The sequence below is a fragment of the Somniosus microcephalus genome, chromosome 8 (genome assembly GCF_052327205.1).
Source record: "Somniosus microcephalus isolate GS21.2 chromosome 8, FLI_Smic_1.0, whole genome shotgun sequence".
Taxonomy (NCBI): Eukaryota; Metazoa; Chordata; class Chondrichthyes; order Squaliformes; family Somniosidae; genus Somniosus; species Somniosus microcephalus.
The window spans coordinates 228,329,400-228,351,689 of NC_140994.1; the positions used below are offsets into that span (position 1 = coordinate 228,329,400).

At 47.8% G+C, this 22,290-nt stretch overlaps 1 long non-coding RNA gene across 1 annotated transcript in view; it reads left to right on the forward strand.

Annotated features, from left to right (window-relative positions):
- LOC147114141 (uncharacterized) overlaps positions 1 to 22,290 on the forward strand; it is a 109,684-nt gene that overhangs the window by 12,957 nt on the left and 74,437 nt on the right. The window contains exons 2-3 of the long non-coding RNA XR_015079360.1: positions 12,289 to 13,274; positions 15,430 to 16,099. This is a non-coding gene — a long non-coding RNA (uncharacterized LOC147114141). The remainder of the gene's footprint in view (positions 1 to 12,288; positions 13,275 to 15,429; positions 16,100 to 22,290) is intronic.

Genomic DNA, 22,290 nt, shown 5'->3' on the forward strand with positions numbered 1-22,290 from the left:
GCAGTTCGGAAGATCAGGAGAGTGATAAGGACTCCGGGAGCAGGAGACTAAGTTGTCTAAAGTTACACAACGTGATCGCAAAGGAGGATCACCGAACCATTTGGGTCACCCTCATGATAGCAGGGCCCCCAGTAAAGATGGAATTGGACACAGGATCAGCCCTAACTGTCATGAATCGACGAGACTATGAGCGGCTATTCTCACACATACCCTTGAAGGACACGTCCATTGTATTGAAGACATACACGGGGCAAAAAGTCTACCCCAGAGGAAAAATAAGGGTGCCAGTTGAATATAACGGCAAGGAAACACAGAAACTGTATCTATTTTTACTACCAGATGGAGGACCACCATTATTGGGACGTGAATGGATCCGAAAAATACAATTGGATTGGCATTCCATTCAGGCACTAACTGTGACTGATAAAAAGGATGATGACGTCACACCTGGCCGACTGTCAAAAACTCTAACTGACGCGAAAGAGGTGTTCCAACAAGGACTTGGGACTCTAAAAGGAGTAACGGCAACGATAAAAATCGAAGATAACGCAAACCCAAAATTTTTTAAGGCCAGACCGGTACCTTACACGATCCGCCCAGCCATTGAAGCAGAGCTGGAGAGTCTGGAGCATTCAGGTGTGCTGTCCAAGGTGGACTGGAGCGAGTGGGCCACACCCATCGTTCCTGTAATGAAGAAATCATTGAGCAGCACGCCTGGGGAACCGAAGAAGGTTCGTATCTGTGGGGACTTCAAGGTAACTGTGAACCCAGTCCTGCACACAGTACAATATCCACTTCCATGGATAGAAGATATTTTCGCCTCACTATCTGGAGGGAAACGCTTTACAAAGATTGATCTGGCCGAAGCGTATCTACAAATGGAGGTGCAAGAAGCGTCTAGGAAATACCTCACGATAAACACTCACAAAGGCCTTTACCAGTACAATCGACTGGTATTCGGGGTAGCATCAGCCCCGGCTATTTGGTAGAGGGCGATGGAACAAGTCCTGCAAGGGATCCTGGGGACCCAGTGTTATTTGGACGACATACTGGTTACGGGCGAAAATGACAGTGAACACCTTGCCAACCTGGAGCAGGTGCTCACGAGATTACAGGAATATGGGCTATGAGCCAACCGCCCCAAATGCGAGTTCTTCAGGAGACAAATCTCATATTGTGGCCCACATGATTGATGAGGAAGGGTTGCATAAGTCGCCGGACAAGATTGAGGCTGTAGTCAAGGCTCCAGCACTGGAAAATGTGTCACAACTGAGGTTGTTCCTCGGGTTGGTGAACTACTACTATAAGTTCTTGCCGAATTTATCTACAATTCTGCACCCACCGAATGCCCTACTGCAAACTGGAGTAACATGGAAATGGAGTGATGAGTGTAAGCATGCCTTTCATAAATGTAAATGCCTAATCACTTCAAAAGAAGTATTGGCCTACTACAATCCAACACTACCGATTTGGTTAGCATGTGATGCGTTTCCCTACGGCATCGGAGCGGTGCTGTCACACAAATTCCCTGACGGTTCAGAGAGGCCAATAGCCTTTGCGTCGCGCTCGTTAACCTCAGCCGAGCGTAACTATGCCCAGATTAACAAGGAGGCCCTCAGCCTGGTGTGGTGGGTGAAGAAGTTCAATCACTATCTGCACGGGCAGAAATTCACCCTACTGACTGATCATCAACCCCTGGTCTCCATTTTTAACCCAAAGAAGGGCATTCCGGTGATGACGGCGCAACGGCTGCAAAGATGGTCACTTTTTCTAGGGGCACATCAGTACGACATAGATTACAAGGGTATGAAACAGCATGGAAACGCTGATGGGCTGTTGCGCCTACCGTTGCCTACGGTAGAGGAAGCACCTGCAGTGGACCCTGTTGAGATACTCCATGCGACCATAGTCGAATGTCTACCTGTTACAAACTCAAGTATCGAGAAGGAAACCTGAAATGACCCGACACTCTCTCGGGTCTATGATTTGACGGTGAAGGGATGGCCAGCACATGGCGACTCACTGTTGCCAGCATTCTCGCCAAGGAGAGAACAGCTGTCAGTGTGCCGGGGAACCTTGATGTGTGGATCCCGAGTGGTAATTCCACCCAAGTTGAGAGATAGAGTGCTCAATGAGCTTCATGAGGGTCATCTGGGAGGGGTAAAAATGAAGATCCTAGCCAGGGCATTTGTGTGGTGGCCGGGAATCGATAAAGAAATCGAGGATAGGACCAAAGATGCACAGGATGCCAGAAGGACCAAAACGCTCCACCACAGGCCCCGCTACACCCATGGGAGTGGCCCTCATCTCCATGGCAACGGGTACACATTGATTTTGCTGGTCCATTTATGGACTCAATGTTCCTAATCGCTGTGGACGCCCATTTGAAATGGCCAGAGGCCATCAAAATGTCCTCCACCACCACGGAGAAAACTATTGCAGTCCTACGGACCATCTTCGCCAGGAATGGCTTGCCAGAACAGATTTGCTCCGACAATGGGCCACAGTTTGTGTCAGAGGATTTCCGGAGGTTTCTGAGGAATAATGGGGTGAAGCATTACACATCTGCCCCATATCATCCAGCCACAAATGGATTGGCTGAGAGGTTTGTTCAGACCTTTAAAAAGGCCATAAAGGCAATGCATAATGACGACATACCACTACAACACAAGGTGGATAATTTCTTGTTTGCTTACCGGAATGCGACACATGCAGTCACCAACCAAGCTCCAGCCATAATGTTCTTCAACCGAAGGCTAAGATGTCGCCTGGATTTGCTCAAACCAAACATAAGACGAGATGTTGAGGATAAGCAATTCCAGCACATAAATGAGAAGCCAACCAGGAGCTTCAAGATAGGGCAACCAGTCTTGGCCCGCGACTACCGAACAGAAAAATGGCAGCCAGGAACGATATGCACACAGCAGGGACCACTAATGTCCACAGTGGACGTTGGAGAGAGCATCGTGAGACGCCATGCTGACCAGATTCTAGAGTCACAGGAACAAGCCAAACCCATACCACGAGCAGGTGCACCTGGTAATCAACCCGAAGTACAGATTGCGTCTGCCTCAGAAGCAGTGGTATTGGAAGCTGACGAACCAACCAATGACAATGAGCCAGAATCAACTCCGCCGCAAGAACAGGATACTCGAGAAAGGCGCTATTCAGTCAGGATCAGGAAGCCTCCTCAAAGACTGAACTTATAAATGATTATTTCAGTTGATGTATATAGTACAGAGAAAATTGTAATTGTAATTAGTTATTATTTAGTTGTTAAATGAATGTTATGTACTGTTTATCTAAAAGGGGAGGAATTGTTGTGTATGTACCTTTAAGAGAAGAACTGAGTCTATACTGCAGTACCGGCAGTGACCACCCCTGTATATAAAGCCATAGCAGGCTTCTGTATTTCAGTCTTGAGTTCCCCTCTGTTCAGTAAATACCTGTTTTATTGTTCTCCTGCAGTATTATTGATACCCGGACACTACACTTTGCTTATCAAAAATTGGTTTGGCCAGTGTCCATATATGGGCCTAGAAATTCACTATGGCCCCGCCAGCTGGCTAGCGCCCAAAAGTTAGCGCTGGGCGGGAAGCCTATAGCGATCGTCAGATATTCATTGTTAGCGCCCCAATTCGGAAGCGGGCGATATACCAGGGTGTGCCCGCCTCCGCTTGGTGCACTGACACTGAATATCAGCGCTCTTGGCGCCGCTGTGCCAGGCGCTGTGGAGCGGCAGGCTGCGGTACTGCAGGCCTCCTCCTTCTCTTAAGGGGGAGCTGCCTGCAACGGGGAGATCGCCGCTGGATAGTGCCGGCAAATGAGCCCGGCACCACGGAGAAGTGCCGGGCTCGCGGAAAGCAGCTGGCAATGCCGCGGGGGGGGTGGAGGAGGCTGGGGAAGGAGGTGCGGGCAGGCGGCCGCCGCAAAAGCGGCCGGCCGCACCTTCCGCTTTAAAGCGCCCCACTAAGGCAGCAGGACGGCCCCGTTTTCTGGTCGCTGTTTGCGGCCGCTTCGGAGGAGGCGGCCGCAACTAAATATGGGGATCGGCGCGGTTTCGGGGCGGAACCGGGGCACTGCGCACACCGATGACGTCATCGGTGCCGGCGCAGTGCTAACGGCTACCGCCGCCAATACCGCTGCGCTGAATATCTGCGCAAACTCATTTTTGGCGCAAAATCACCCTTTAGGCGTTAACTGGGCGCAAAGCTGGCAGCGCCTTAATGAATTTCTAGGCCATGGTCTTTAACAAAATCACCTTTTTTAATTGGTTCTAACGGCCAAAATACCATTGTCACTCAGACTAAGGTAGCATCCTGCCTTTCCAGTATTTTTCCACCAACTTTGCCATGTTCAGTGTTATCTTGTTTATATGGTGTGGAGATGCCGGAGTTGGACTGGGGTGGACAAATGTAAGAAGTCACACAACACCAGGTTATAGTCCAACAGCTTTATTTGAAATCACAAGCTTTCGGAGCGCTGCTCCTTCTTCAGGTGAAGTGGAGAAATGCATAAAGACACAGCTTATATAGTCAGAGAATAATGTCAGATGTTTACAGGTAACCTTTCCAACTGCCATTTATCACACCTCGGCAGAGAGATAATCACAGCAGTCAAAGGTGTGAATGGTGTCCAAACAGGTCAGTCAGGGAAACATTACATCAAAGAACAATGAGGTGGGGTCACAAGGGGTCAAATATTGCAGATGCTGGGGTCTGTATGAAAAACAAAAAAAAGACAAAAAACATTTTTTTTTTTGGCTGGAAATCACAGCAGGTCCGGCCGCATCTGTGTAGAGAGAACAAGCCAATGTCGACTCGAGTCTGGATGACCCTGCATCAGGTGGGGTTACATGTAGCGTGACCAAAAAAAAATGTTTTTTGTCTGTTTTTTTGTTTTTCTTACAGACCCCAGCATCTGCAATATTTGACCCCTTGTGACCCCACCTCATTGTTCTTTGATGTAATGTTTCCCTGACTGACCTGTTTGGACACCATTCACACCTTTGACTGCTGTGATTATCTCTCTGCCGAGGTGTGATAAATGGCAGTTGGAAAGGTTACCTGTAAACATCTGACATGATTCTCTGACTATATAAGCTGTGTCTTTATGCATTTCTCCACTTCACCTGAAGAAGGAGCAGCGCTCCGAAAGCTTGTGATTTCAAATAAAGCTGTTGGACTATAACCTGGTGTTGTGTGACTTCTTACATTTGTCCACCCCAGTCCAACTCCGGCATCTCCACACCATGGCTACTATCGACACCACAAACTGCCGGCTCAAAGTGGAGAGGATCTCCAAGAAGATCGCGCATATCGACACAGACATCAAGTTTCTACAGAGATGCAAGAAAGCAGACAAGATCCCGAAAGGACTACAGATCACTAACCCACTCAAGTCGACCTACAACACAGACTACGCTGAGAGACTCTGCCGTCGTACCTCTCGCACACTCCTCAACCATCTCGTACACCAGCTCTACAGCAGATGCCGCAACCTCGAAACCGAGATGGAGTCCATGTTCTCAGCCTGTGCTCAGGGTGCAGCAGACCAGCTACGAGACACCGCCAAACAAACAAGGCAACGGAACTACGCTACCTACATGCACACCAAGAACAGGAAGCTTGAGAAACTTGGCATCACCAGCAGCAGCAACCAAGCCTCCCCCGGTACCACGGTTGAAACCACAGGGAAATCCATCGTCAACCTGTCCGACCACACCCTTCAACCAGACGAAATTGAAGTTCTCAGCCGAGGGCTCAATTTCTGCCCCACCACCAAAATGGACCCCATCGGTCTCGTGGCAGACACAGAGGAATTCATCAGGAGAATGAGGCTCCGGGAATTCTTCCACAAATCCCAAGATGTCAGCAGCGAACCCAATGAGACAATCAATGATCCGGAACAGCAGACAGAGGGATCCGCAGTGCAGCAACCAAAGAAGAAAGAGTCAAATTGGACCCCTCCGGAGGGTTGCTGCCCTAAGCTTGACATGTATGCTCAAGCTGTCAGGAGATGCATCAACGCCAGATTCATCAGCCGCACTCACAAGACAGTCCAGAATGTCACCCGAGCACAACACAACGCCATCCACGCTCTCAAGATCAACCGCAACATCGTCATCAAACCAGTAGACAAAGGAGGTGCCATCGTCATACAGAACAGAACGGACTATTGCAAAGAAGTATACCGACAACTGGACAACCAGGAACACTACAGACAGTTACCCGCAGATCCGACCAAAGAACACACCCGCCAACTCAACAGACTGATCAAAACCTTCGATCCAGACCTTCAAAGCATCCTACATGCTCTCATCCCACGTACTCCCCGCGTGGGAGACTTCTACTGCCTCCCAAAGATACACAAAGCCAACACACCGGGACGTCCTATCACATCAGGCAACGGAACCCTGTGTGAGAACCTCTCTGGATATGTCGAGGGCATCTTGAAACCCATCGTACAGGGAACCCCCAGCTTCTGTCGCGACACTACAGACTTCTTACAGAAGCTCAGCACCCACGGACCAGTTGAACCAGGAACACTCCTCGCCACGATGGACGTCTCGGCACTCTACACCAGTATCCCCCACGATGACGGCATCGCTGCGACAGCCTCAGTACTCAACACCAACAACAGCCAATCTCCAGACGCCATCCTACAGCTCATCCGCTTCATCCTTGACCACAATGTCTTCACCTTCGACAACCAGTTCTTTACCCAAACACACGGAACAGCCATGGGGACCAAATTCGCACCCCAATACGCAAACATCTTCATGCACAAGTTCGAGCAAGACTTCTTCGCTGCACAGGATCTCCAACCAACGCTATACACCAGATACATCGACGACATTTTCTTCCTATGGACCCACGGCGAAGAATCACTGAAAAGACTACACGATAACATCAACAAGTTCCATCCCACCATCAAACTCACCATGGACTACTCCTCAGAATCAGTCTCATTCCTGGACACACGAATCTCCATCAAAGACGGATACCTCAGCACTTCACTCTACCGCAAGCCCACGGACAACCTCACGATGCTTCACTTCTCCAGCTTCCACCCTAACCACGTTAAAGAAGCCATCCCCTATGGACAAGCCCTGCGAATACACAGGATCTGCTCAGACGAGGAGGAACGCGATGGACACCTACAGACACTGAAAGACGCCCTTGTAAGAACGGGATATGACGCTTGACTCGTCGATCGACAGTTCCGACGGGCCACAGCGAAAAATCGCATAGACCTCCTCAGAAGACAAACACGGGACACAACCAACAGAGTACCCTTCGTCGTCCAGTACTTCCCCGGAGCGGAGAAACTACGCCATGTTCTTCGCAGCCTTCAACATGTCATCGATGACGACGAACACCTCGCTAAGGCCATCCCCACGCCTCCACTACTTGCTTTCAAACAGCCGCCTAACCTCAAACAGACCATCGTTCGCAGCAAATTACCCAGCTTTCAGGAGAACAGCGACCACGACACGACACAACCCTGCCACAGCAACCTCTGCAAGACATGCCAGATCATCAACACAGATACCATCATCACACGTGAGGACACCACCCACCAGGTACATGGTACATACTCATGTGACTCGGCCAACGTTGTCTACCTCATACGTTGCAGGAAAGGATGCCCCGGAGCATGGTACATCGGCGAGACCATGCAGACACTGCGACAACGGATGAACGGACACCGCGCAACAATCACCAGGCAGGAGTGTTCCCTCCCAGTCGGGGAACACTTCAGCAGTCAAGGACATTCAGCCTCCGATCTTCGGGTAAGCATTCTCCAAGGTGGCCTTCGAGACACACGACAACGCAAAATCGTCGAGCAGAAACTGATAGCCAAGTTCCGCACCCATGAGGACGGCCTCAACCGAGATCTTGGGTTCATGTCACGCTACATGTAACCCCACCTGATGCAGGGTCATCCAGACTCAAGTCGACATTGGCTTGTTCTCTCTACACAGATGCGGCCGGACCTGCTGTGATTTCCAGCCAAAAAAAAAAAAATGTTTTTTGTCTGTTTTTTTGTTTTTCATACAGACCCCAGCATCTGCAATATTTGACCCCTTGTGACCCCACCTCATTGTTCTTTGATGTAATGTTTCCCTGACTGACCTGTTTGGACACCATTCACACCTTTGACTGCTGTGATTATCTCTCTGCCGAGGTGTGATAAATGGCAGTTGGAAAGGTTACCTGTAAACATCTGACATGATTCTCTGACTATATAAGCTGTGTCTTTATGCATTTCTCCACTTCACCTGAAGAAGGAGCAGCGCTCCGAAAGCTTGTGATTTCAAATAAAGCTGTTGGACTATAACCTGGTGTTGTGTGACTTCTTACATCTTGTTTATAGTTTTGTTAAGCGAATTCTAAGTTCTATACAGCATTATAATGGGGAAAAATTCAGTTGTTTGCACCTCCCGTTAGCGCCTTAAGAGGGCGCTAATGGGGCACAAAGCAACTAGCGCCCAGGCGCGGCGATGTTTGCGCCACTCGCAAAATTAACGAGACATTTTGCGGCGGCGCTAAACACGACTGCCATGATCTCCTGCGCCGGCAGATTGTGACCTCAGTCGAGTGCGCAACGCCCCGTTAGTGCCTCAGACCGGATATTGAGTGGCGCCCCCTACCTTACTGCCTGCCACTAGCAACGATAGATTGAAGGGTGCGTTATGCTGTCAGAAAAGGACTAGGGGGGTGCCATTTAAAGGCGACCGCTTCCTGCCTTTTTTTGTCGGTGACATTTTTGCACCACGCATTCTGAGAGAGAGAGAGAGAGAGAGACTTCTGGAGAGATTCAACGCTGTGTGAAGGAGTTTTAAGTACTGAGCAGCACTTTGCAGGTTTATTTTGATTTGCCCTTCCTCGCTTCGCCAGCGCTCTGAGGTAACGCCTCACTCCTCGGCCTTTGTGCCTTAAGACAGGTGTGAAGCACCTGATTTAGCGCTCCAATCACCTCCAGGGGCGATAAAAGTCAAGTTTGCTGTCGGAGGCGATAATTAGCGCCAGGCGCTAAACTTTGCGCACAGCCGATAATGGCGCCCCAAACGGGGCAATACTGAATTTTTCCCCCAATATGTTATTTAATGATTTAACCTTCACTCGCAGTCTGTGCCTGTTTGTTATCAAAACTTAGTCAAAATTGCTTTTTAACTGTCTGCGGCTATATTTTGAACAAGTTCTAGTTACCCAGGAGTAATTATGGGTAATATTATTTGGTCAATGGCTACACTTGAATTTATACACATATGATTCTCATCTACTAAATATCTTACAATGTCCTGCGGTAAATATAAAGGGAAACTAAAGTCCTTTAATCTGAAGGTCAGGCTAAAACACGTTAGATGCTGGTAGGCCTGACAATCAAATTGAGCTGCAGAAAAATCATGGAAATTAAGACAAACCCTGTGCGGCCTACAAAAGGGGAATTTTAAAACCCTCTTCTCTTTGGTCTGTACAAGGCTGAGCGCTGTGGGCACTTGCACAGACCCTGGCTGGCAAAGAAAAATTCAGGTCTTTTGCCAACTTTCAATGGTGGACGCTTGGGCCTAAAATGTGTCCGATATTCAACTAGCGTAAATGCCCAGAAACACATTCATAGAATCATCGAATCACACAACACAGGAGGAGGCCATTTGGCCCATCGCGCCTGTGCCAGCTCTTTGAAAGAGCAATCCAATTAGTTCACTCCCCTGCTCTTTCCCCATAGCCCTGCAAATTTTTTCACTTCAAGTATTTATCTTTTGAAAGTTATTATTGAATTATATAAAAGTTTAGCATTACTTTCTTGCTTTTGTACTGTATGGGCTGGATTTTGATACAGGAGGCGTGTAGGAGGCGGGACTACAACTTTCGGGGTTGTAGTCCCGCCTCCATCGAGTTGTGGCCAACCCATACGATTTTCACTTGATTGACCTTGTTGAGCCCGTCCAGCAGGCTCAGCAGGCCAATTAAGGGCCACCCGGCAACAGGTGATGTCACAGATTGACATTTCATCTGTCAAGAGCTTTTGACAGATGAAATATCAACGTTTCACAGCTCTTTGAAGCTGTCGAACACTGACAATCTGTACTCCATGTTAATTCCTTTCTCTCAGGTTGATTTAGCGATCTCTCCAGAACAGAAAGCTGAATGCTGCAACTTTTGACAGCTCGCGGCCATTCTGCTTTCTGTGCCGGTGAGATGAGGGACTCCCGAGACCCGAAGGAAGGTAAGTAAAGGTAATGAAACTTCTTTAAACACTTTACACACGCCAAACACACTTACCTCTGCACTCATGCACCCATCACTCACCTGAACACCGGACATCTCGAACCCTCCAAGCCCTTCAGCCCGACGGTCCGCCTTGCTAACTTGCCGTGGTTTGGAGCCGTCGGGAATCCCACACTTCAGGAATAAAAATAGGGATAGGCTAAAAACTGCCTGTTAACTACCTGTTAACGGGCAGTTAATTGGCACTAATCCCCATCCCGCCTCGGGGAGGCGGCTCCCAGTACAGGTCAGGTATCCACCTCCTTTGAAACTGGCATGGAGGCGGGTTGGGGACGGGATGGGTTTGTGCCCCCCCGATTTTGAGATTTTAACCCCCCACACGCCTCCAATCCCGCCTCCACGGCCCAATGAAAATCCTGCCCCATGCCTCTATTTAAAAAGCTATGGATCTTGTGTGCCTTTTAACAGCATTCGCAACCTGTCCTGCCACCGTCAATGACTTGTGTACATACACCCCCGGGTCTCTCTGTTCCTGAACCCCTTTTTAAATTGTACCCTTTAGTTTATATTGCCTCGCCTCATTCTTCCTAACAAAATGTATCCCTTCGCACTCCTCTGTGTTAAATTTCAGCTGCCACGTGTCTGCCGATTTCTGCCATCTGTCTATGTCCTCCTGAAGTCTGTTACTATCCTCCTCATTGTTTACTACGTTTGCGAATTTCGTGTCATCTGCAAACATTGAAATGATGCCCTGTATACATTGGAGGAAGCATTACCCTCATTTACATTTGTTTTAGATATGCCTACCCGCATATAGGTGAGCACATTCTTTGTTTCCTTGAAATGGAAGCAGAAGCAGGGAGGGAGGGACACAGTGTAGCAGGTCCCCGAGCACCTTCCCACCCCCGCTTGCCCCCAAGCTCAATGGACAGAGGTAATTGAGCTGAGAAATTGGTGGGGGACTGGAGGAAAGTCCAGAGGGGAGAAATTCAATATCGTCCCGCTTGGGCTGCTAATTTTTAAAAGATTGAAAAGTTAGTGCCAGGCGCTAATGATTTCAAACTTTTGAAAAACTCACCATTTGCGATCCAAGAAGGAAATAGAGCGTTAAATCAAGCGCTCCACTTCCTTCTTGGCGCGCAATCGGCAGCAGGCGGGGCGGAGGCTTCAGCAGCGCTGCACATTGGGCCGTGCAGAGCTGCCGCGTTCAAAGGCTCCTTCCCTCCTTTAAAGGGAAGAGCCGTCGCTGCAAGCTCTGCAATTTAAAAAGTACCTACCCGGACCACCAAAGCAGCTGCGATTCTGCACAATCAACCCGGCACTCAAGCAGAAACCCACGAAAAAAACTGGAACAAGAAAGGTAAGTTATTTTTTTACTTACCTCGCCCACCTCGCCTTTAATCATCACCCCTGAAGCGGCCGGCCGCCCAATGCATGCCTCCTGCAGCGGTCGGTGTTTCCCACCAGTGCTGCTGCAGGGGGACGGAAGTCAATTTTGGTTCCGGGACACTACCGGGGCGATGTGCACGGCGATGACGTCACCACCTCCGGGTGAAGGAGAGCGGGGTGCAACGCTGTAGCGCCGCCGCAAAACTCCCGCCGAATATGGCGGGAGTCGATGTCAGTGCTGTGCCCAGTCACAAAGCTAACGGGAGGCGCAAAGGCCCCTAATTTCACCCCCTAGGTCTCATTGTTTCAATATGGAATATTCTACAGTATAAGGTCATCACAATGCCTCATGTCTTCGGGGAAAGCCTTTCATTTCTGTTTTAAAGAATTAACAGGAGAGGGATTGTTGAAAATATCACATTGTTAAACTTTTTACATGCATCCTTATTGTAAAATTTCAGCAAACTTGCTCACTGGGACCATTTTTAATACACTTACACCTGGCCCCTTTTATACAGAGGAATCTACTCTGGCTTTAAAATCAATTCTGGACTGAGATACACTGCAAAAAAATAAAGAGCCTTTTACATTATTCTCCCTCCATTTTCTTTTGTAATGTAAATCATGCATTTTTAAAACTGCCTTTTTTATTATTTTTCAGATATTGGAAGCATTGCAGGTGTGACGGACTTGGGCCTTTGGGATATGCTCGAAGGGCTTCACATAAAGATAGACATTTATTCGCGGCAGCTGGTGTTCTGTTATTAACAGGAAGCGGGAAAAAAACACACTTCAAGGAAATGGTTGGTTTTGGTGTCCCAGTTGAGCTTTAATGTGTGAATCACTCAGACTGATGTTTACCATATGTTATATTTATTCATTTATTGCAGCTCCTAAACCTTGAAATAACTGTTTATGATGTCCATATAAAAGAGACCCGTAATTCTACAAAAGCTCATCTGACGTCCAGAGTAAACCAGTTTCTCAAACTGCTAGTTTTTTAATATAGCCCACTGTAGTTCAATCTGGTATACACCTTCCTCTCTTTTACTGCAGTCTACAAGGTATATACCTAAGGGAGGCAGATCTAAAGTGTAATGCAACTGATTACTGTGCCTCCTGAGTGACACGCCCTCTGGTGAAGAAGTCCATTCGAAGGCCTTGTGGGTGACATGCCCCCGTGCTATGAAGCTTCTGAATTACAAGTCTGCTTTTCAGAAGGAATATTGCAATTGACATATCTCTTTCTTCCTGATATTTCCTGCTTTCAGCACTGCTTGAAAGTATGTCACATCTTCATGCCATCATTCTTCAAAGGCGATACAAAAGTCGCCACCTCTCTTTCGAAAATAGCAGCAAAAAACAAATCCAAGGGGGCAATTTTAACCCTGCCCACCTGGCAGAAAGCGGGCGGATGGTCAGTTAAATTCACCTGGGTGACTTACCTGCGCTGGAGCTGCCGGGAGCTGCGGTTTTAACCTGCGAAACTGAGGTGGTCCTTTTTAACATATGCATGTCTGGTCCGGATGACATCATCAGGATCCGACTGCAATTTTTATTCGGCGGTCCGAGTGGGAAGCGGCAGTGAGTTTCCCATGAGGCCAACCCAACGATGAAGTGGATTGGGGCCAGAAGAGGCCCAAAAAGGTATTTAAAATTTTTGTTTTACTTTCTTTGTGGGGCCAGCGCTTAAAATCAGGGCCCTAAACCAAAAAAACAACATGAAATATACAAAAATGTGAACATACAAGCATATGGAAAAAAAAACATGGAAAGACCAAGTGGTCCTTCAAGCCTGCCCAATCCAGACATTGTCAACCCAGTCATGCAATCTCCTGGGTGAGGCAAAAAAAGATAAAACCGCAGGACAATTTATGAAAAACGCTGAAAAATTCTTGAAGTGTTTTCTTTTAGTAAACTAATAATCTGGAGATCAAAACTGAGGACTGAACAGATTTAAAATAAAAAGCGGGGTGGGGGAAATCAGATATTGGTAAATTTACCCTTGTGAAGGGAAATTATTTTTAAAAAATCTCTTGCAGACTACAGCTTTGTAATAAGAAGAAGCTGGATGTCTTGCCAAACATCTTCTCTGTTACTTAAGAAACACAATATCTGAGACATTATCATTGAATTGATAGGTATTACATAAGAACTAGGAGCAGGAGTAGGCCATTTGGCCTTTCAAGTCTGCTCTGCCTTTCAATTAAATCATGGCTGATCTTCTACCTCAACTCCACCTTCCAGCTCTATCCCTTAATTCCCTTCGTTCCCAAAAATTTATCGACCTCTGTCTTGAATATACTCAACGACTGAGCATCCACAGCTCTCTGGGGTAGAGAATTCCAAAGATTCACTACTCTCTGAGTGAAGAAATTTCTCCTCATCTCAGTCCTAAATGGCCAACCCCTTACTCTGAGACTGTGACCCCGTGTTCGAGATTCCCCAGCCAGGCGAAACATTTTCTCAGCATTAACCCTGTCAAGCCCCTTAATTAGATCACCTCTCATTCTTCTAAACTCTAGGGAATATAAGCCTAGTCTACTCACTCTCCTCATAGGGCAATCCCCTCATCCCAGGAACCAGTCTAGTATTCACAGAATCACAGAAACCCCACAGTGCAGATAGAGGCCATTTCAGCCCATCGAGCCTGCACCGACACATATCCCACCCGATCCCCGTAACCCCTACACCAACACCAACACATATCCCACCCTATCCCCGTAACCCCACATATTTAATCCCCCTAACACTAAGGGTCAATTTATCATAGCCAATCAACCTAACCCGCACATCTTTGGACTGTGGGAGGAAACCGGAGCACCCGGAGAAAACCCACGCAAACACGGGGAGAATGTGCAAACTCCACACAGACAGTCACCCGAGGCCGGATTCGAACCCGGGTCCCTGGCGCTGTGAGGCAACAGTGCTAACCATTATGCCACCGTGCTGCTGGTGAGCAAGTTACTCCTTAAAATGAATGCTGCTTACTACTTATTTAATATGAGCTACTTTGAGTTTGCTGGGCTCTGGTTCACTCTGTATCACTTCCTTCCTGACTAGAATAAATTTAATTTAGCTGGTGGTATTTGACCACCCCTGTTCTATGTCCACTCTGGCAAAATAGAAAGGGGCTCAGATTCTTCATTCATTTATTTTAGTTTGCATAAAAACTGCGTATGCATTCTGATTACACTTGTTCAGATTACAAGTGGCTAAGGCCCCAATATTCCGATGACACTGTTGCACCACTGGATGTAAGTCGAGGCAAGACTTCCATGCACCATGATGGCCTCATCCTACGTTGTGGGGTCAGGTAATTAGAAAATGAAGAAATGTGCAGGCTGTGTGAGTGAAGTCTTGTAGGGGGTGGCGGGTGGCACGTGCACCCAGTCAGTTATGCCCCTGACTGTCTGTGAGCAGTTCGAATCGCTCCCACACCCCTGGGTTCTAGACACCGGACTTAGGTACAGGCGGCGATACAGAAAACTCGAGTAGACAGGTGGCTTGGTGTAAGAAAACCAAGATTTTATTAAAACAGAAATGAAAACACAGTCTTATGAGAAATTACTGGTAGAACAATTACATGCATATAACAATAATTATACTTATACAGGGAATGGGGAACACACGGCACATCGAGGGAAAAACAACTACATTAACAATCACCTTATCCTTATCCCACCCCCTATACCTAACTAGATTAAGCTATGAGGGGCCAGAATTCATGCTCACCAATCCAAAGCAAAGCCAGCTGTTTTAACGGATGCGGGTTTTGAGGTTTGGCCTTCTGTCCTTTTAGGTACCCCGTCGCCACGTGGTCTCAGGGCGCGGTGCTGGAGCTGCTGCTGTGACACACCTTTCTTCTCCTCAGCTACCGTCGTCATCTCGTCGCGATGGGTTCTCTTCTTCTTCTCCCTCGGGCGGTCGGCGGTAGTAACGTTGTGTCTACAGGACGGTTGGCAGTCTTTACTGCTTAGATTTTACTGCCCAAGCGTATATTCATTGTGGCGTGGACACCTGCGTTTATTCACAGTGTTCAACAAGATTCTTCCTCCCAAGCGCCAGCTTATAACTAGACGCTTGGCCTTTATCGATACGTTTTTCACTGCCCTGCTCTGCTCTTATCGAGTTGTTACCTTCTTCTTCGTCTCTACTCGTCTCGCCTCGTTTCACCTCGTTTCCTCTGCCCACTCTCGTGGCCCGGGTGTCCTGGGTGACTTTGGACTCGGGTCTCGTTCCCCTCCCCTGCGCTTGGTATGGATGTCCTTGACTGCTGAAAACTTACTGCGGAGAGTGAGAAGAGAACCCGCCACGAGGCCAAGGCACGAGTACGGGTGGCGGCAGCCCAAAGCCCGACAAGAGGTCAGAGTCGAGAGCAGAGCAAGAGTCAAGAGCCAAGAGAGAACGATTGCTACTGAGGGCCTACAGTTATACTCCTTTCGATGGCCTTTATCTGCGCGCCAAATCAGGTCGGTTCATTGTTTCAATTTTGGCGGGCTGTTTTAAATGATTATAGCAATCTAAGTTAACTGGATTTAGATGGCCGTTTATCACACCTGATGGCCTGATGTCCGGGCTGTATTGTCATTAATGCATTCTAATCGGCCTGTCCAGCCTTGATGGCTTCCATAAGCTGTTTCCGATTATTTATGCAGACAAACCAATGGCCTCATATATAGGCCTAACTGGGTTTGATCTGTCTACAATCTGACGTAATGCATATTCAGTGTAGCTGTCTGGCTTTCAAAACACAAAGTCCTTTTCACAGAAAATGCATTTTAAGTTTCGATTTCCCAAAGCTGCTTGTGCTGCCACAGAGTCCAAGCTTTTTAAAATCTTGCAGGCTTTTGGTCACGAGGTGTGGACGCCATCTTTTGGGTACCCTTTTTAAACTGTCCATGCAGGGTCCCTTTTATTAATAACCTTGGGGGAATGTGGGAATTTTGCGAATCTTACAGTCTGCAACATTTTGGATATGCATTGGAAAATAGGCACTTTGGGTCAAAATTGCCAGAATGGTTACTATTAGGGAAGCAGGGGTGGGGGAACAGAAAATAGAAATGTGAGAGGTGGAGATCTGTGCAGATGCAGGATATCAAACCTACTGCTATGTAAAGGGGAACTGCCATCACTGGAGGAGGCAGGCAACCTGGGCAAGAAGGGTGGCAGCAAGGGCAAAAAGAGCCAAATTCAGGGAGCCTGACCTGGATGTCCCCCTTATGGAGATACGTAGCAGGCGGGATGGGCAGTTTGGAATCAGGGGCAAGAAAGCCATGAAGAACATCTGGACTTAATGCAGGGTGGCTGCAGTGGCACTGAGTGACACCTCCTTGACCCCGAGGACTTTACAGTGGTAGAAGAAATTCAATGACCTCACCAGAGCAGTCAAGGTAAGCTATTGCTCACCCAACCCTTCCTTGCAGTCTTTTTATATGTATGGCACTTCTTCATTCATTACCCACACAGGACCATATTCTGAATCTCTGATCCCATTCTCCCATTCTCTCATCCTCTGTCACCTGTTACCTATAAATGCAGTTTGCTTCACAATGTTGCATGCGCGAACATAGCGTTAATTTTTCACCTGCACTGCCAGGTGCTACTCTGGCAGAGCAGACCACCTGTCCATTGTAGAACCTACTCGATTTTCATCCCATGGATGAAATGGATCCAATGAGGTAGTAGTGTTGGAAGGCATTCAGAAAGTGGGTGGAAGGAGTGGGCCAAGTGGTGGGACTGTTGGTGTGCTGTGCGGGGAGCGTTTGCTTCGGAGAATCTCTCCTCAATGATTTGTTACCTTAGAGCTCTGGCAGCTGCCACAACTCCTCGACCTTGGTCTTCCCAATGTTGGAAAGTGTGAGGTGTTGTGTATGTAACCGTTTACCTTTAAGGGAACTATAGAATGTGACCGTTCGCCTTTAAGAGCACTACTTCAGGGTGGCACTATTTATTGGCTCATGTATACTGTAATACCGATAGTGACCACACCAGTATATAAGGGTTGTGATACGTTAACTAGGGCAGAAATCGCCCAGACCTCTGAATAGTAAAGACCTGTTTTGTTTGTACTTCTAAAGTCTCTGAAGTTATTTACTGCACAACTTACAGACTTTACAATGGCGACGAGGCCGATCGTACCCTGCGGCAACAGTAGTTCCTAAGCAACTAAGGAGCGTCGAAGTGAGGCACCCGCCCTCGTCGTTCTGCTGGGTGAAAACTCGAGGCTGCAGCGATAGCAAAGAGGAAGATTTTGGCATTGAAAACTTCCATCTGCAACAGGCACTGACGGTCCCTTCTGCCACAGTGAGGAGCGAGCCGATCGACAAGAGAGGCAAGGCTGCCACGGACTGTGAGTAAGGGAACAGTAAAAGAAAATAAGGAAGGAGTAAAACCAGAGGATAAGGGCGGTACACTCGACCACGGTCGAGGGGGAAAGGAGCCAGACAAAGTCGGGTCCAGAGGCGCTGAGACCGGGAGCAGGCCGGGTGAGACAGAGCCGAGAAATCGGGAATTGGCCGAGAGCCAGTTCAGAGGCTGTAACTGTCCGCCGTCATCGGGGGTACCCGGAGCCGGTTGCCTGCCGCGGGAAGGAGAGCGCTGAAGCCGACGCGCGGGCTGGGGATCTGAAAGCCAGCGGAGAGCGCTGAAGCCGACGCGCGGGCTGGGGATCTGAAAACCAGCGGAGAGCGCTGAAGCCGACGCGCGGGCTGGGGGTCTGAAAGCCAGCGGAGAGCGCTGAAGCCGACGCACAGGCTGGGGACCGGTAGCCAGCGGCCGTCGCCCGCGGGGGAAAGTGTACCCCTCCCGCCAGGGGAAGAAGCGGGAAACCGCCATTGCCGTGGGCGGGGAGAACAGAAAAGCGCGGGGAAAACCGCCATTAAAGTGGGCGGGGAGAGCCGAGAAGCGCGGGAAAGCCGCCATTTTTCGCGGGAAAACCGCCGAAGAAGAAGGAAGAAGCGGGAAACCGCCATCTTGGAAATTATTAAGAATTTCAGAAAAGTAATAAGATTTTTCAGAAAGGCTGGTGTGTTCTCAAGAAGAGAGAAGAAAATTAATAATAAGTAAAGTAATACTTGTACTGTTCTCAAAAAAAAGAGAAGAAGATGCCTAAGCGAGGAAATATTAATGACTTTAATGCAGAAATAGAAGACTGGGCCACGTATGTGGAACGCATAGAAATATATTGCGTAGCCAACGAAATTGAGGATGACAACAAGGCAATAACTTTGTTAAATTCGATGGGAGCAAAAACATACGGGTTTTTGAAACATCTAATAGCACCAGTTAAACCAGTGGACCAGACCTTCGAAGAGATCGTAACAGTGTTGAAGGATCACTTGAACCCCACACCGTTGATGCTGGCTGAACGATTTAAATTTTACGCCAGAACCCAGAGGCAAGATGAAAGCAATGCGGAATACTTAGTCGAACTGCGTAAGCTAGCGAAATACTGCCAGTTTGGAGGGAATTTGACAGAGGCGCTGCGGGACAAGTTCGTATGCGGCTTGGCCAAAGAAGGAACGCAGAAGCGACTTCTGGAAGAAAACGACCTCACACTGGACAGGGCTGTCCTCATAGCTTCATCGCACGAAGCCGCAGTGAAAGGGACGGCGGAAATGCAGCTAAAGGCGGCGGCACTCGGGGTGGACCAAATTACAACAAGCACTCCCAAATGCTACCGTTGTGGAAAGACAACGCACGACCAGAATCAGTGCTGGTTTAAGAACCAAGAGTGCAGGAAATGTGGCAAACTGGGTCACATCGCGAAGGTATGCAGGTCCGGAAAGAAGACCAACAAGCAAAGGAAGCCACCACCACAAGGAAAGTACAACAAGGTGCATCAGGTGGCTGAAAAGAGTTCAGACGAACAAAATTCAGACTCAGACCCAAACAGCCAGGAGCTGGATAGTCTGAGAATCCACCATGTGGGTAAAGTAACTGATCTACAGTTGATCTGGGTCACACTAAAAATAGCGGGAGTCCAAGTACGAATGGAGCTGGACACGGGATCAGCTGTATCCGTCATCAACCAAAAGGACTATCACCGGCTATTCTCTCACATACCCTTAAGAAATACAAAATTCGTATTACAGACATACACGGGGCATCATGTATACCCCCTGGGAAAAATACGAGTCAAGGTGAGAGATAGGGGTAAAGAACACCCACGAATGTATCTGTACGTACTACCTGAGGGAGGACCACCACTTCTGGGACGGGAGTGGATCAAGAAAATAGACATGGAATGGCACTACCGACAAGCAATGACGAGTGAGGACTCGGTGCAGACAAGCAGCTCAGACTCCGAGCCGGAAGACGATAAGTCCAGCTTATGTATGAAAAACAAGATTAACATGAACTCACGGACTAAGGTTGGGAAATCGATGGCGTGCATAAAGACAGAGAATTCTGAGTCTGTTCAAGCTACAGACAGATGCATTACGGAGGAACACCGGGCTAGAACTCAACGTTATGTCAAAGTACAACGACAATTAGAACAGTTGAGTGCCCGTCTCCTACAAGAGATGGAAAAGGTGAAAAAGTTCTGGGACACCGAATGGGAGTCCCTGGAAAGACAACAGAGACAGCCCGCTCAAGCAGAGAGTGACCATAGAGCCATCGTGGTCAAGTACCAATCACATCTCCCTGAGGCTGTTCAGGAACTAGAATATACACAGAACGATCCAAAGGAAGAGGAATCTTCAGGAAGTCAGGATGGTATTCCAGTTCACCTCTACGACTTGTTGCAAGCAGAGTGTAACGAGTTGAAAGAACAGTATGAACAGGCTCGGACTACAATCCTGGAAGGGGTTAACTTGGCAACTTCCGAAAAGCTCGTGTTAGTGAAAGAACATGAACGACTAAAGGTTGACCATAAGCAAGAATTACAAAGTCTGCAGGAAATGTTTGATGAGCTTCAGGCCAAGGCTGACTCATCGTTAGGGATTCAATCCATAGGAAAAAAATTAGTGGTGGAAGACATACCAGAACAGGGAATACAGGATGTCCAAGAACTCGTTAAATTATTAAAGGAAACACAAAATAAATATGAAGCGGCAATGGCCGAGGTCCAACGACTTGAAGAACAGATGCAACTGGAAATCTTTTCAGTGGAAGAAAAGGGAACTGTAAGAAACACAGAGACCGTAAGAATGGGCCATGAACATGAGCTTAAATCGTCAGAGGAGAAGGGTTTGGAGCTCTCAAAAGTTATTGAAATAGCCGAGGTTGCAACACAGACTGAGAAGATGGCAGCAGAGCAACCCTTAGATACCAAAAGTACGCTGACTCATGTCAAGGTTGAACAACAGAACGCTGAAACAACTGCTCCGGTAGAGGGATTGAATAGTCCGATCAATCAATCTCCAAAGGAAGTTGAAGTATTAAAATCACAAATGAGGTCATTAGTAAACAACTTGCTGAAAGCCCAGAAAAAGTTAGAGGAAGCGGAACACGTGAAGAAGTCTCTTCAGGAAAGATGTCTGGATTTGGAACAAAAGCTGGCTGACGTCCAGCTGGGTAGGGAGGACATAGAAGACCCTCTCGCTGGCCTAGCTCAGGACGACTCCGAATATTACTATGTCCTGTCCTGCCCAACTTGTAACTTCGACTCCCACCATACAGAAATCATGGAGGAGCACCGAAAGTCTACGGAACATCGGGAGAAGGTGGCTCTACTACGGAAAAAGGAGGAAGAGAAGGAGGAACTGCGCATGCAGCTGGCAGCTGACAGTGGAGCCCAGAGAGTCTCCAAGAAGCAGAAAAGGAAAAGTCGAAACAGAAGATGACCCATCTGAACCATGATTACCTCTACCAGATCACACACGTGGTCCCTCCGAACGGAGCCAATTCAGTTCGGAAGTTCAAACTGTTAAACCCATGGAAGGACTATTGAATGAGTCACTCCAGCAATGTGAACCGACTACACCACAGAGACTGAATCTATGAACTGTTTTCCACAGAGACTGAATCTGTGATCTGTTTTGACATGAAGATATATATGTTATTATGTTATGTTAAACATGAAGTTATATGACGTTGACTCCATCGAGAGTATATCTGTAAATTGTTATATGACGTTGACTCCATCGAGAGTATATCTGCAACCTGTTTATATAAAATTGAAGATTGTATGTTTAACGGGATTCTGTAAGTAATAAGCTAGGAAGGGAGGAGTGTTGTGTATGTAACCGTTTACCTTTAAGGGAACTATAGAATGTGACCGTTCGCCTTTAAGAGCACTACTTCAGGGTGGCACTATTTATTGGCTCATGTATACTGTAATACCGATAGTGACCACACCAGTATATAAGGGTTGTGATACGTTAACTAGGGCAGAAATCGCCCAGACCTCTGAATAGTAAAGACCTGTTTTGTTTGTACTTCTAAAGTCTCTGAAGTTATTTACTGCACAACTTACAGACTTTACATGAGGTTATGATTCCGGAGATGAGAGGGTTGACTTATGAGGAAAGGTTGAGTAGGTTGGGCCTCTACTCATTGGAATTCAGAAGAATGAGAGGCGATCTTATTGAAACATATAAGATTGTGAGGGAGCTTGATCGGGTGGATGCGGGGAGGATGTTTCCACTGATGGGTGAGACTAGAACTAGGGGGCATAATCTTAGAATAAGGGGCTGCCATTTCAAAACTGAGATGA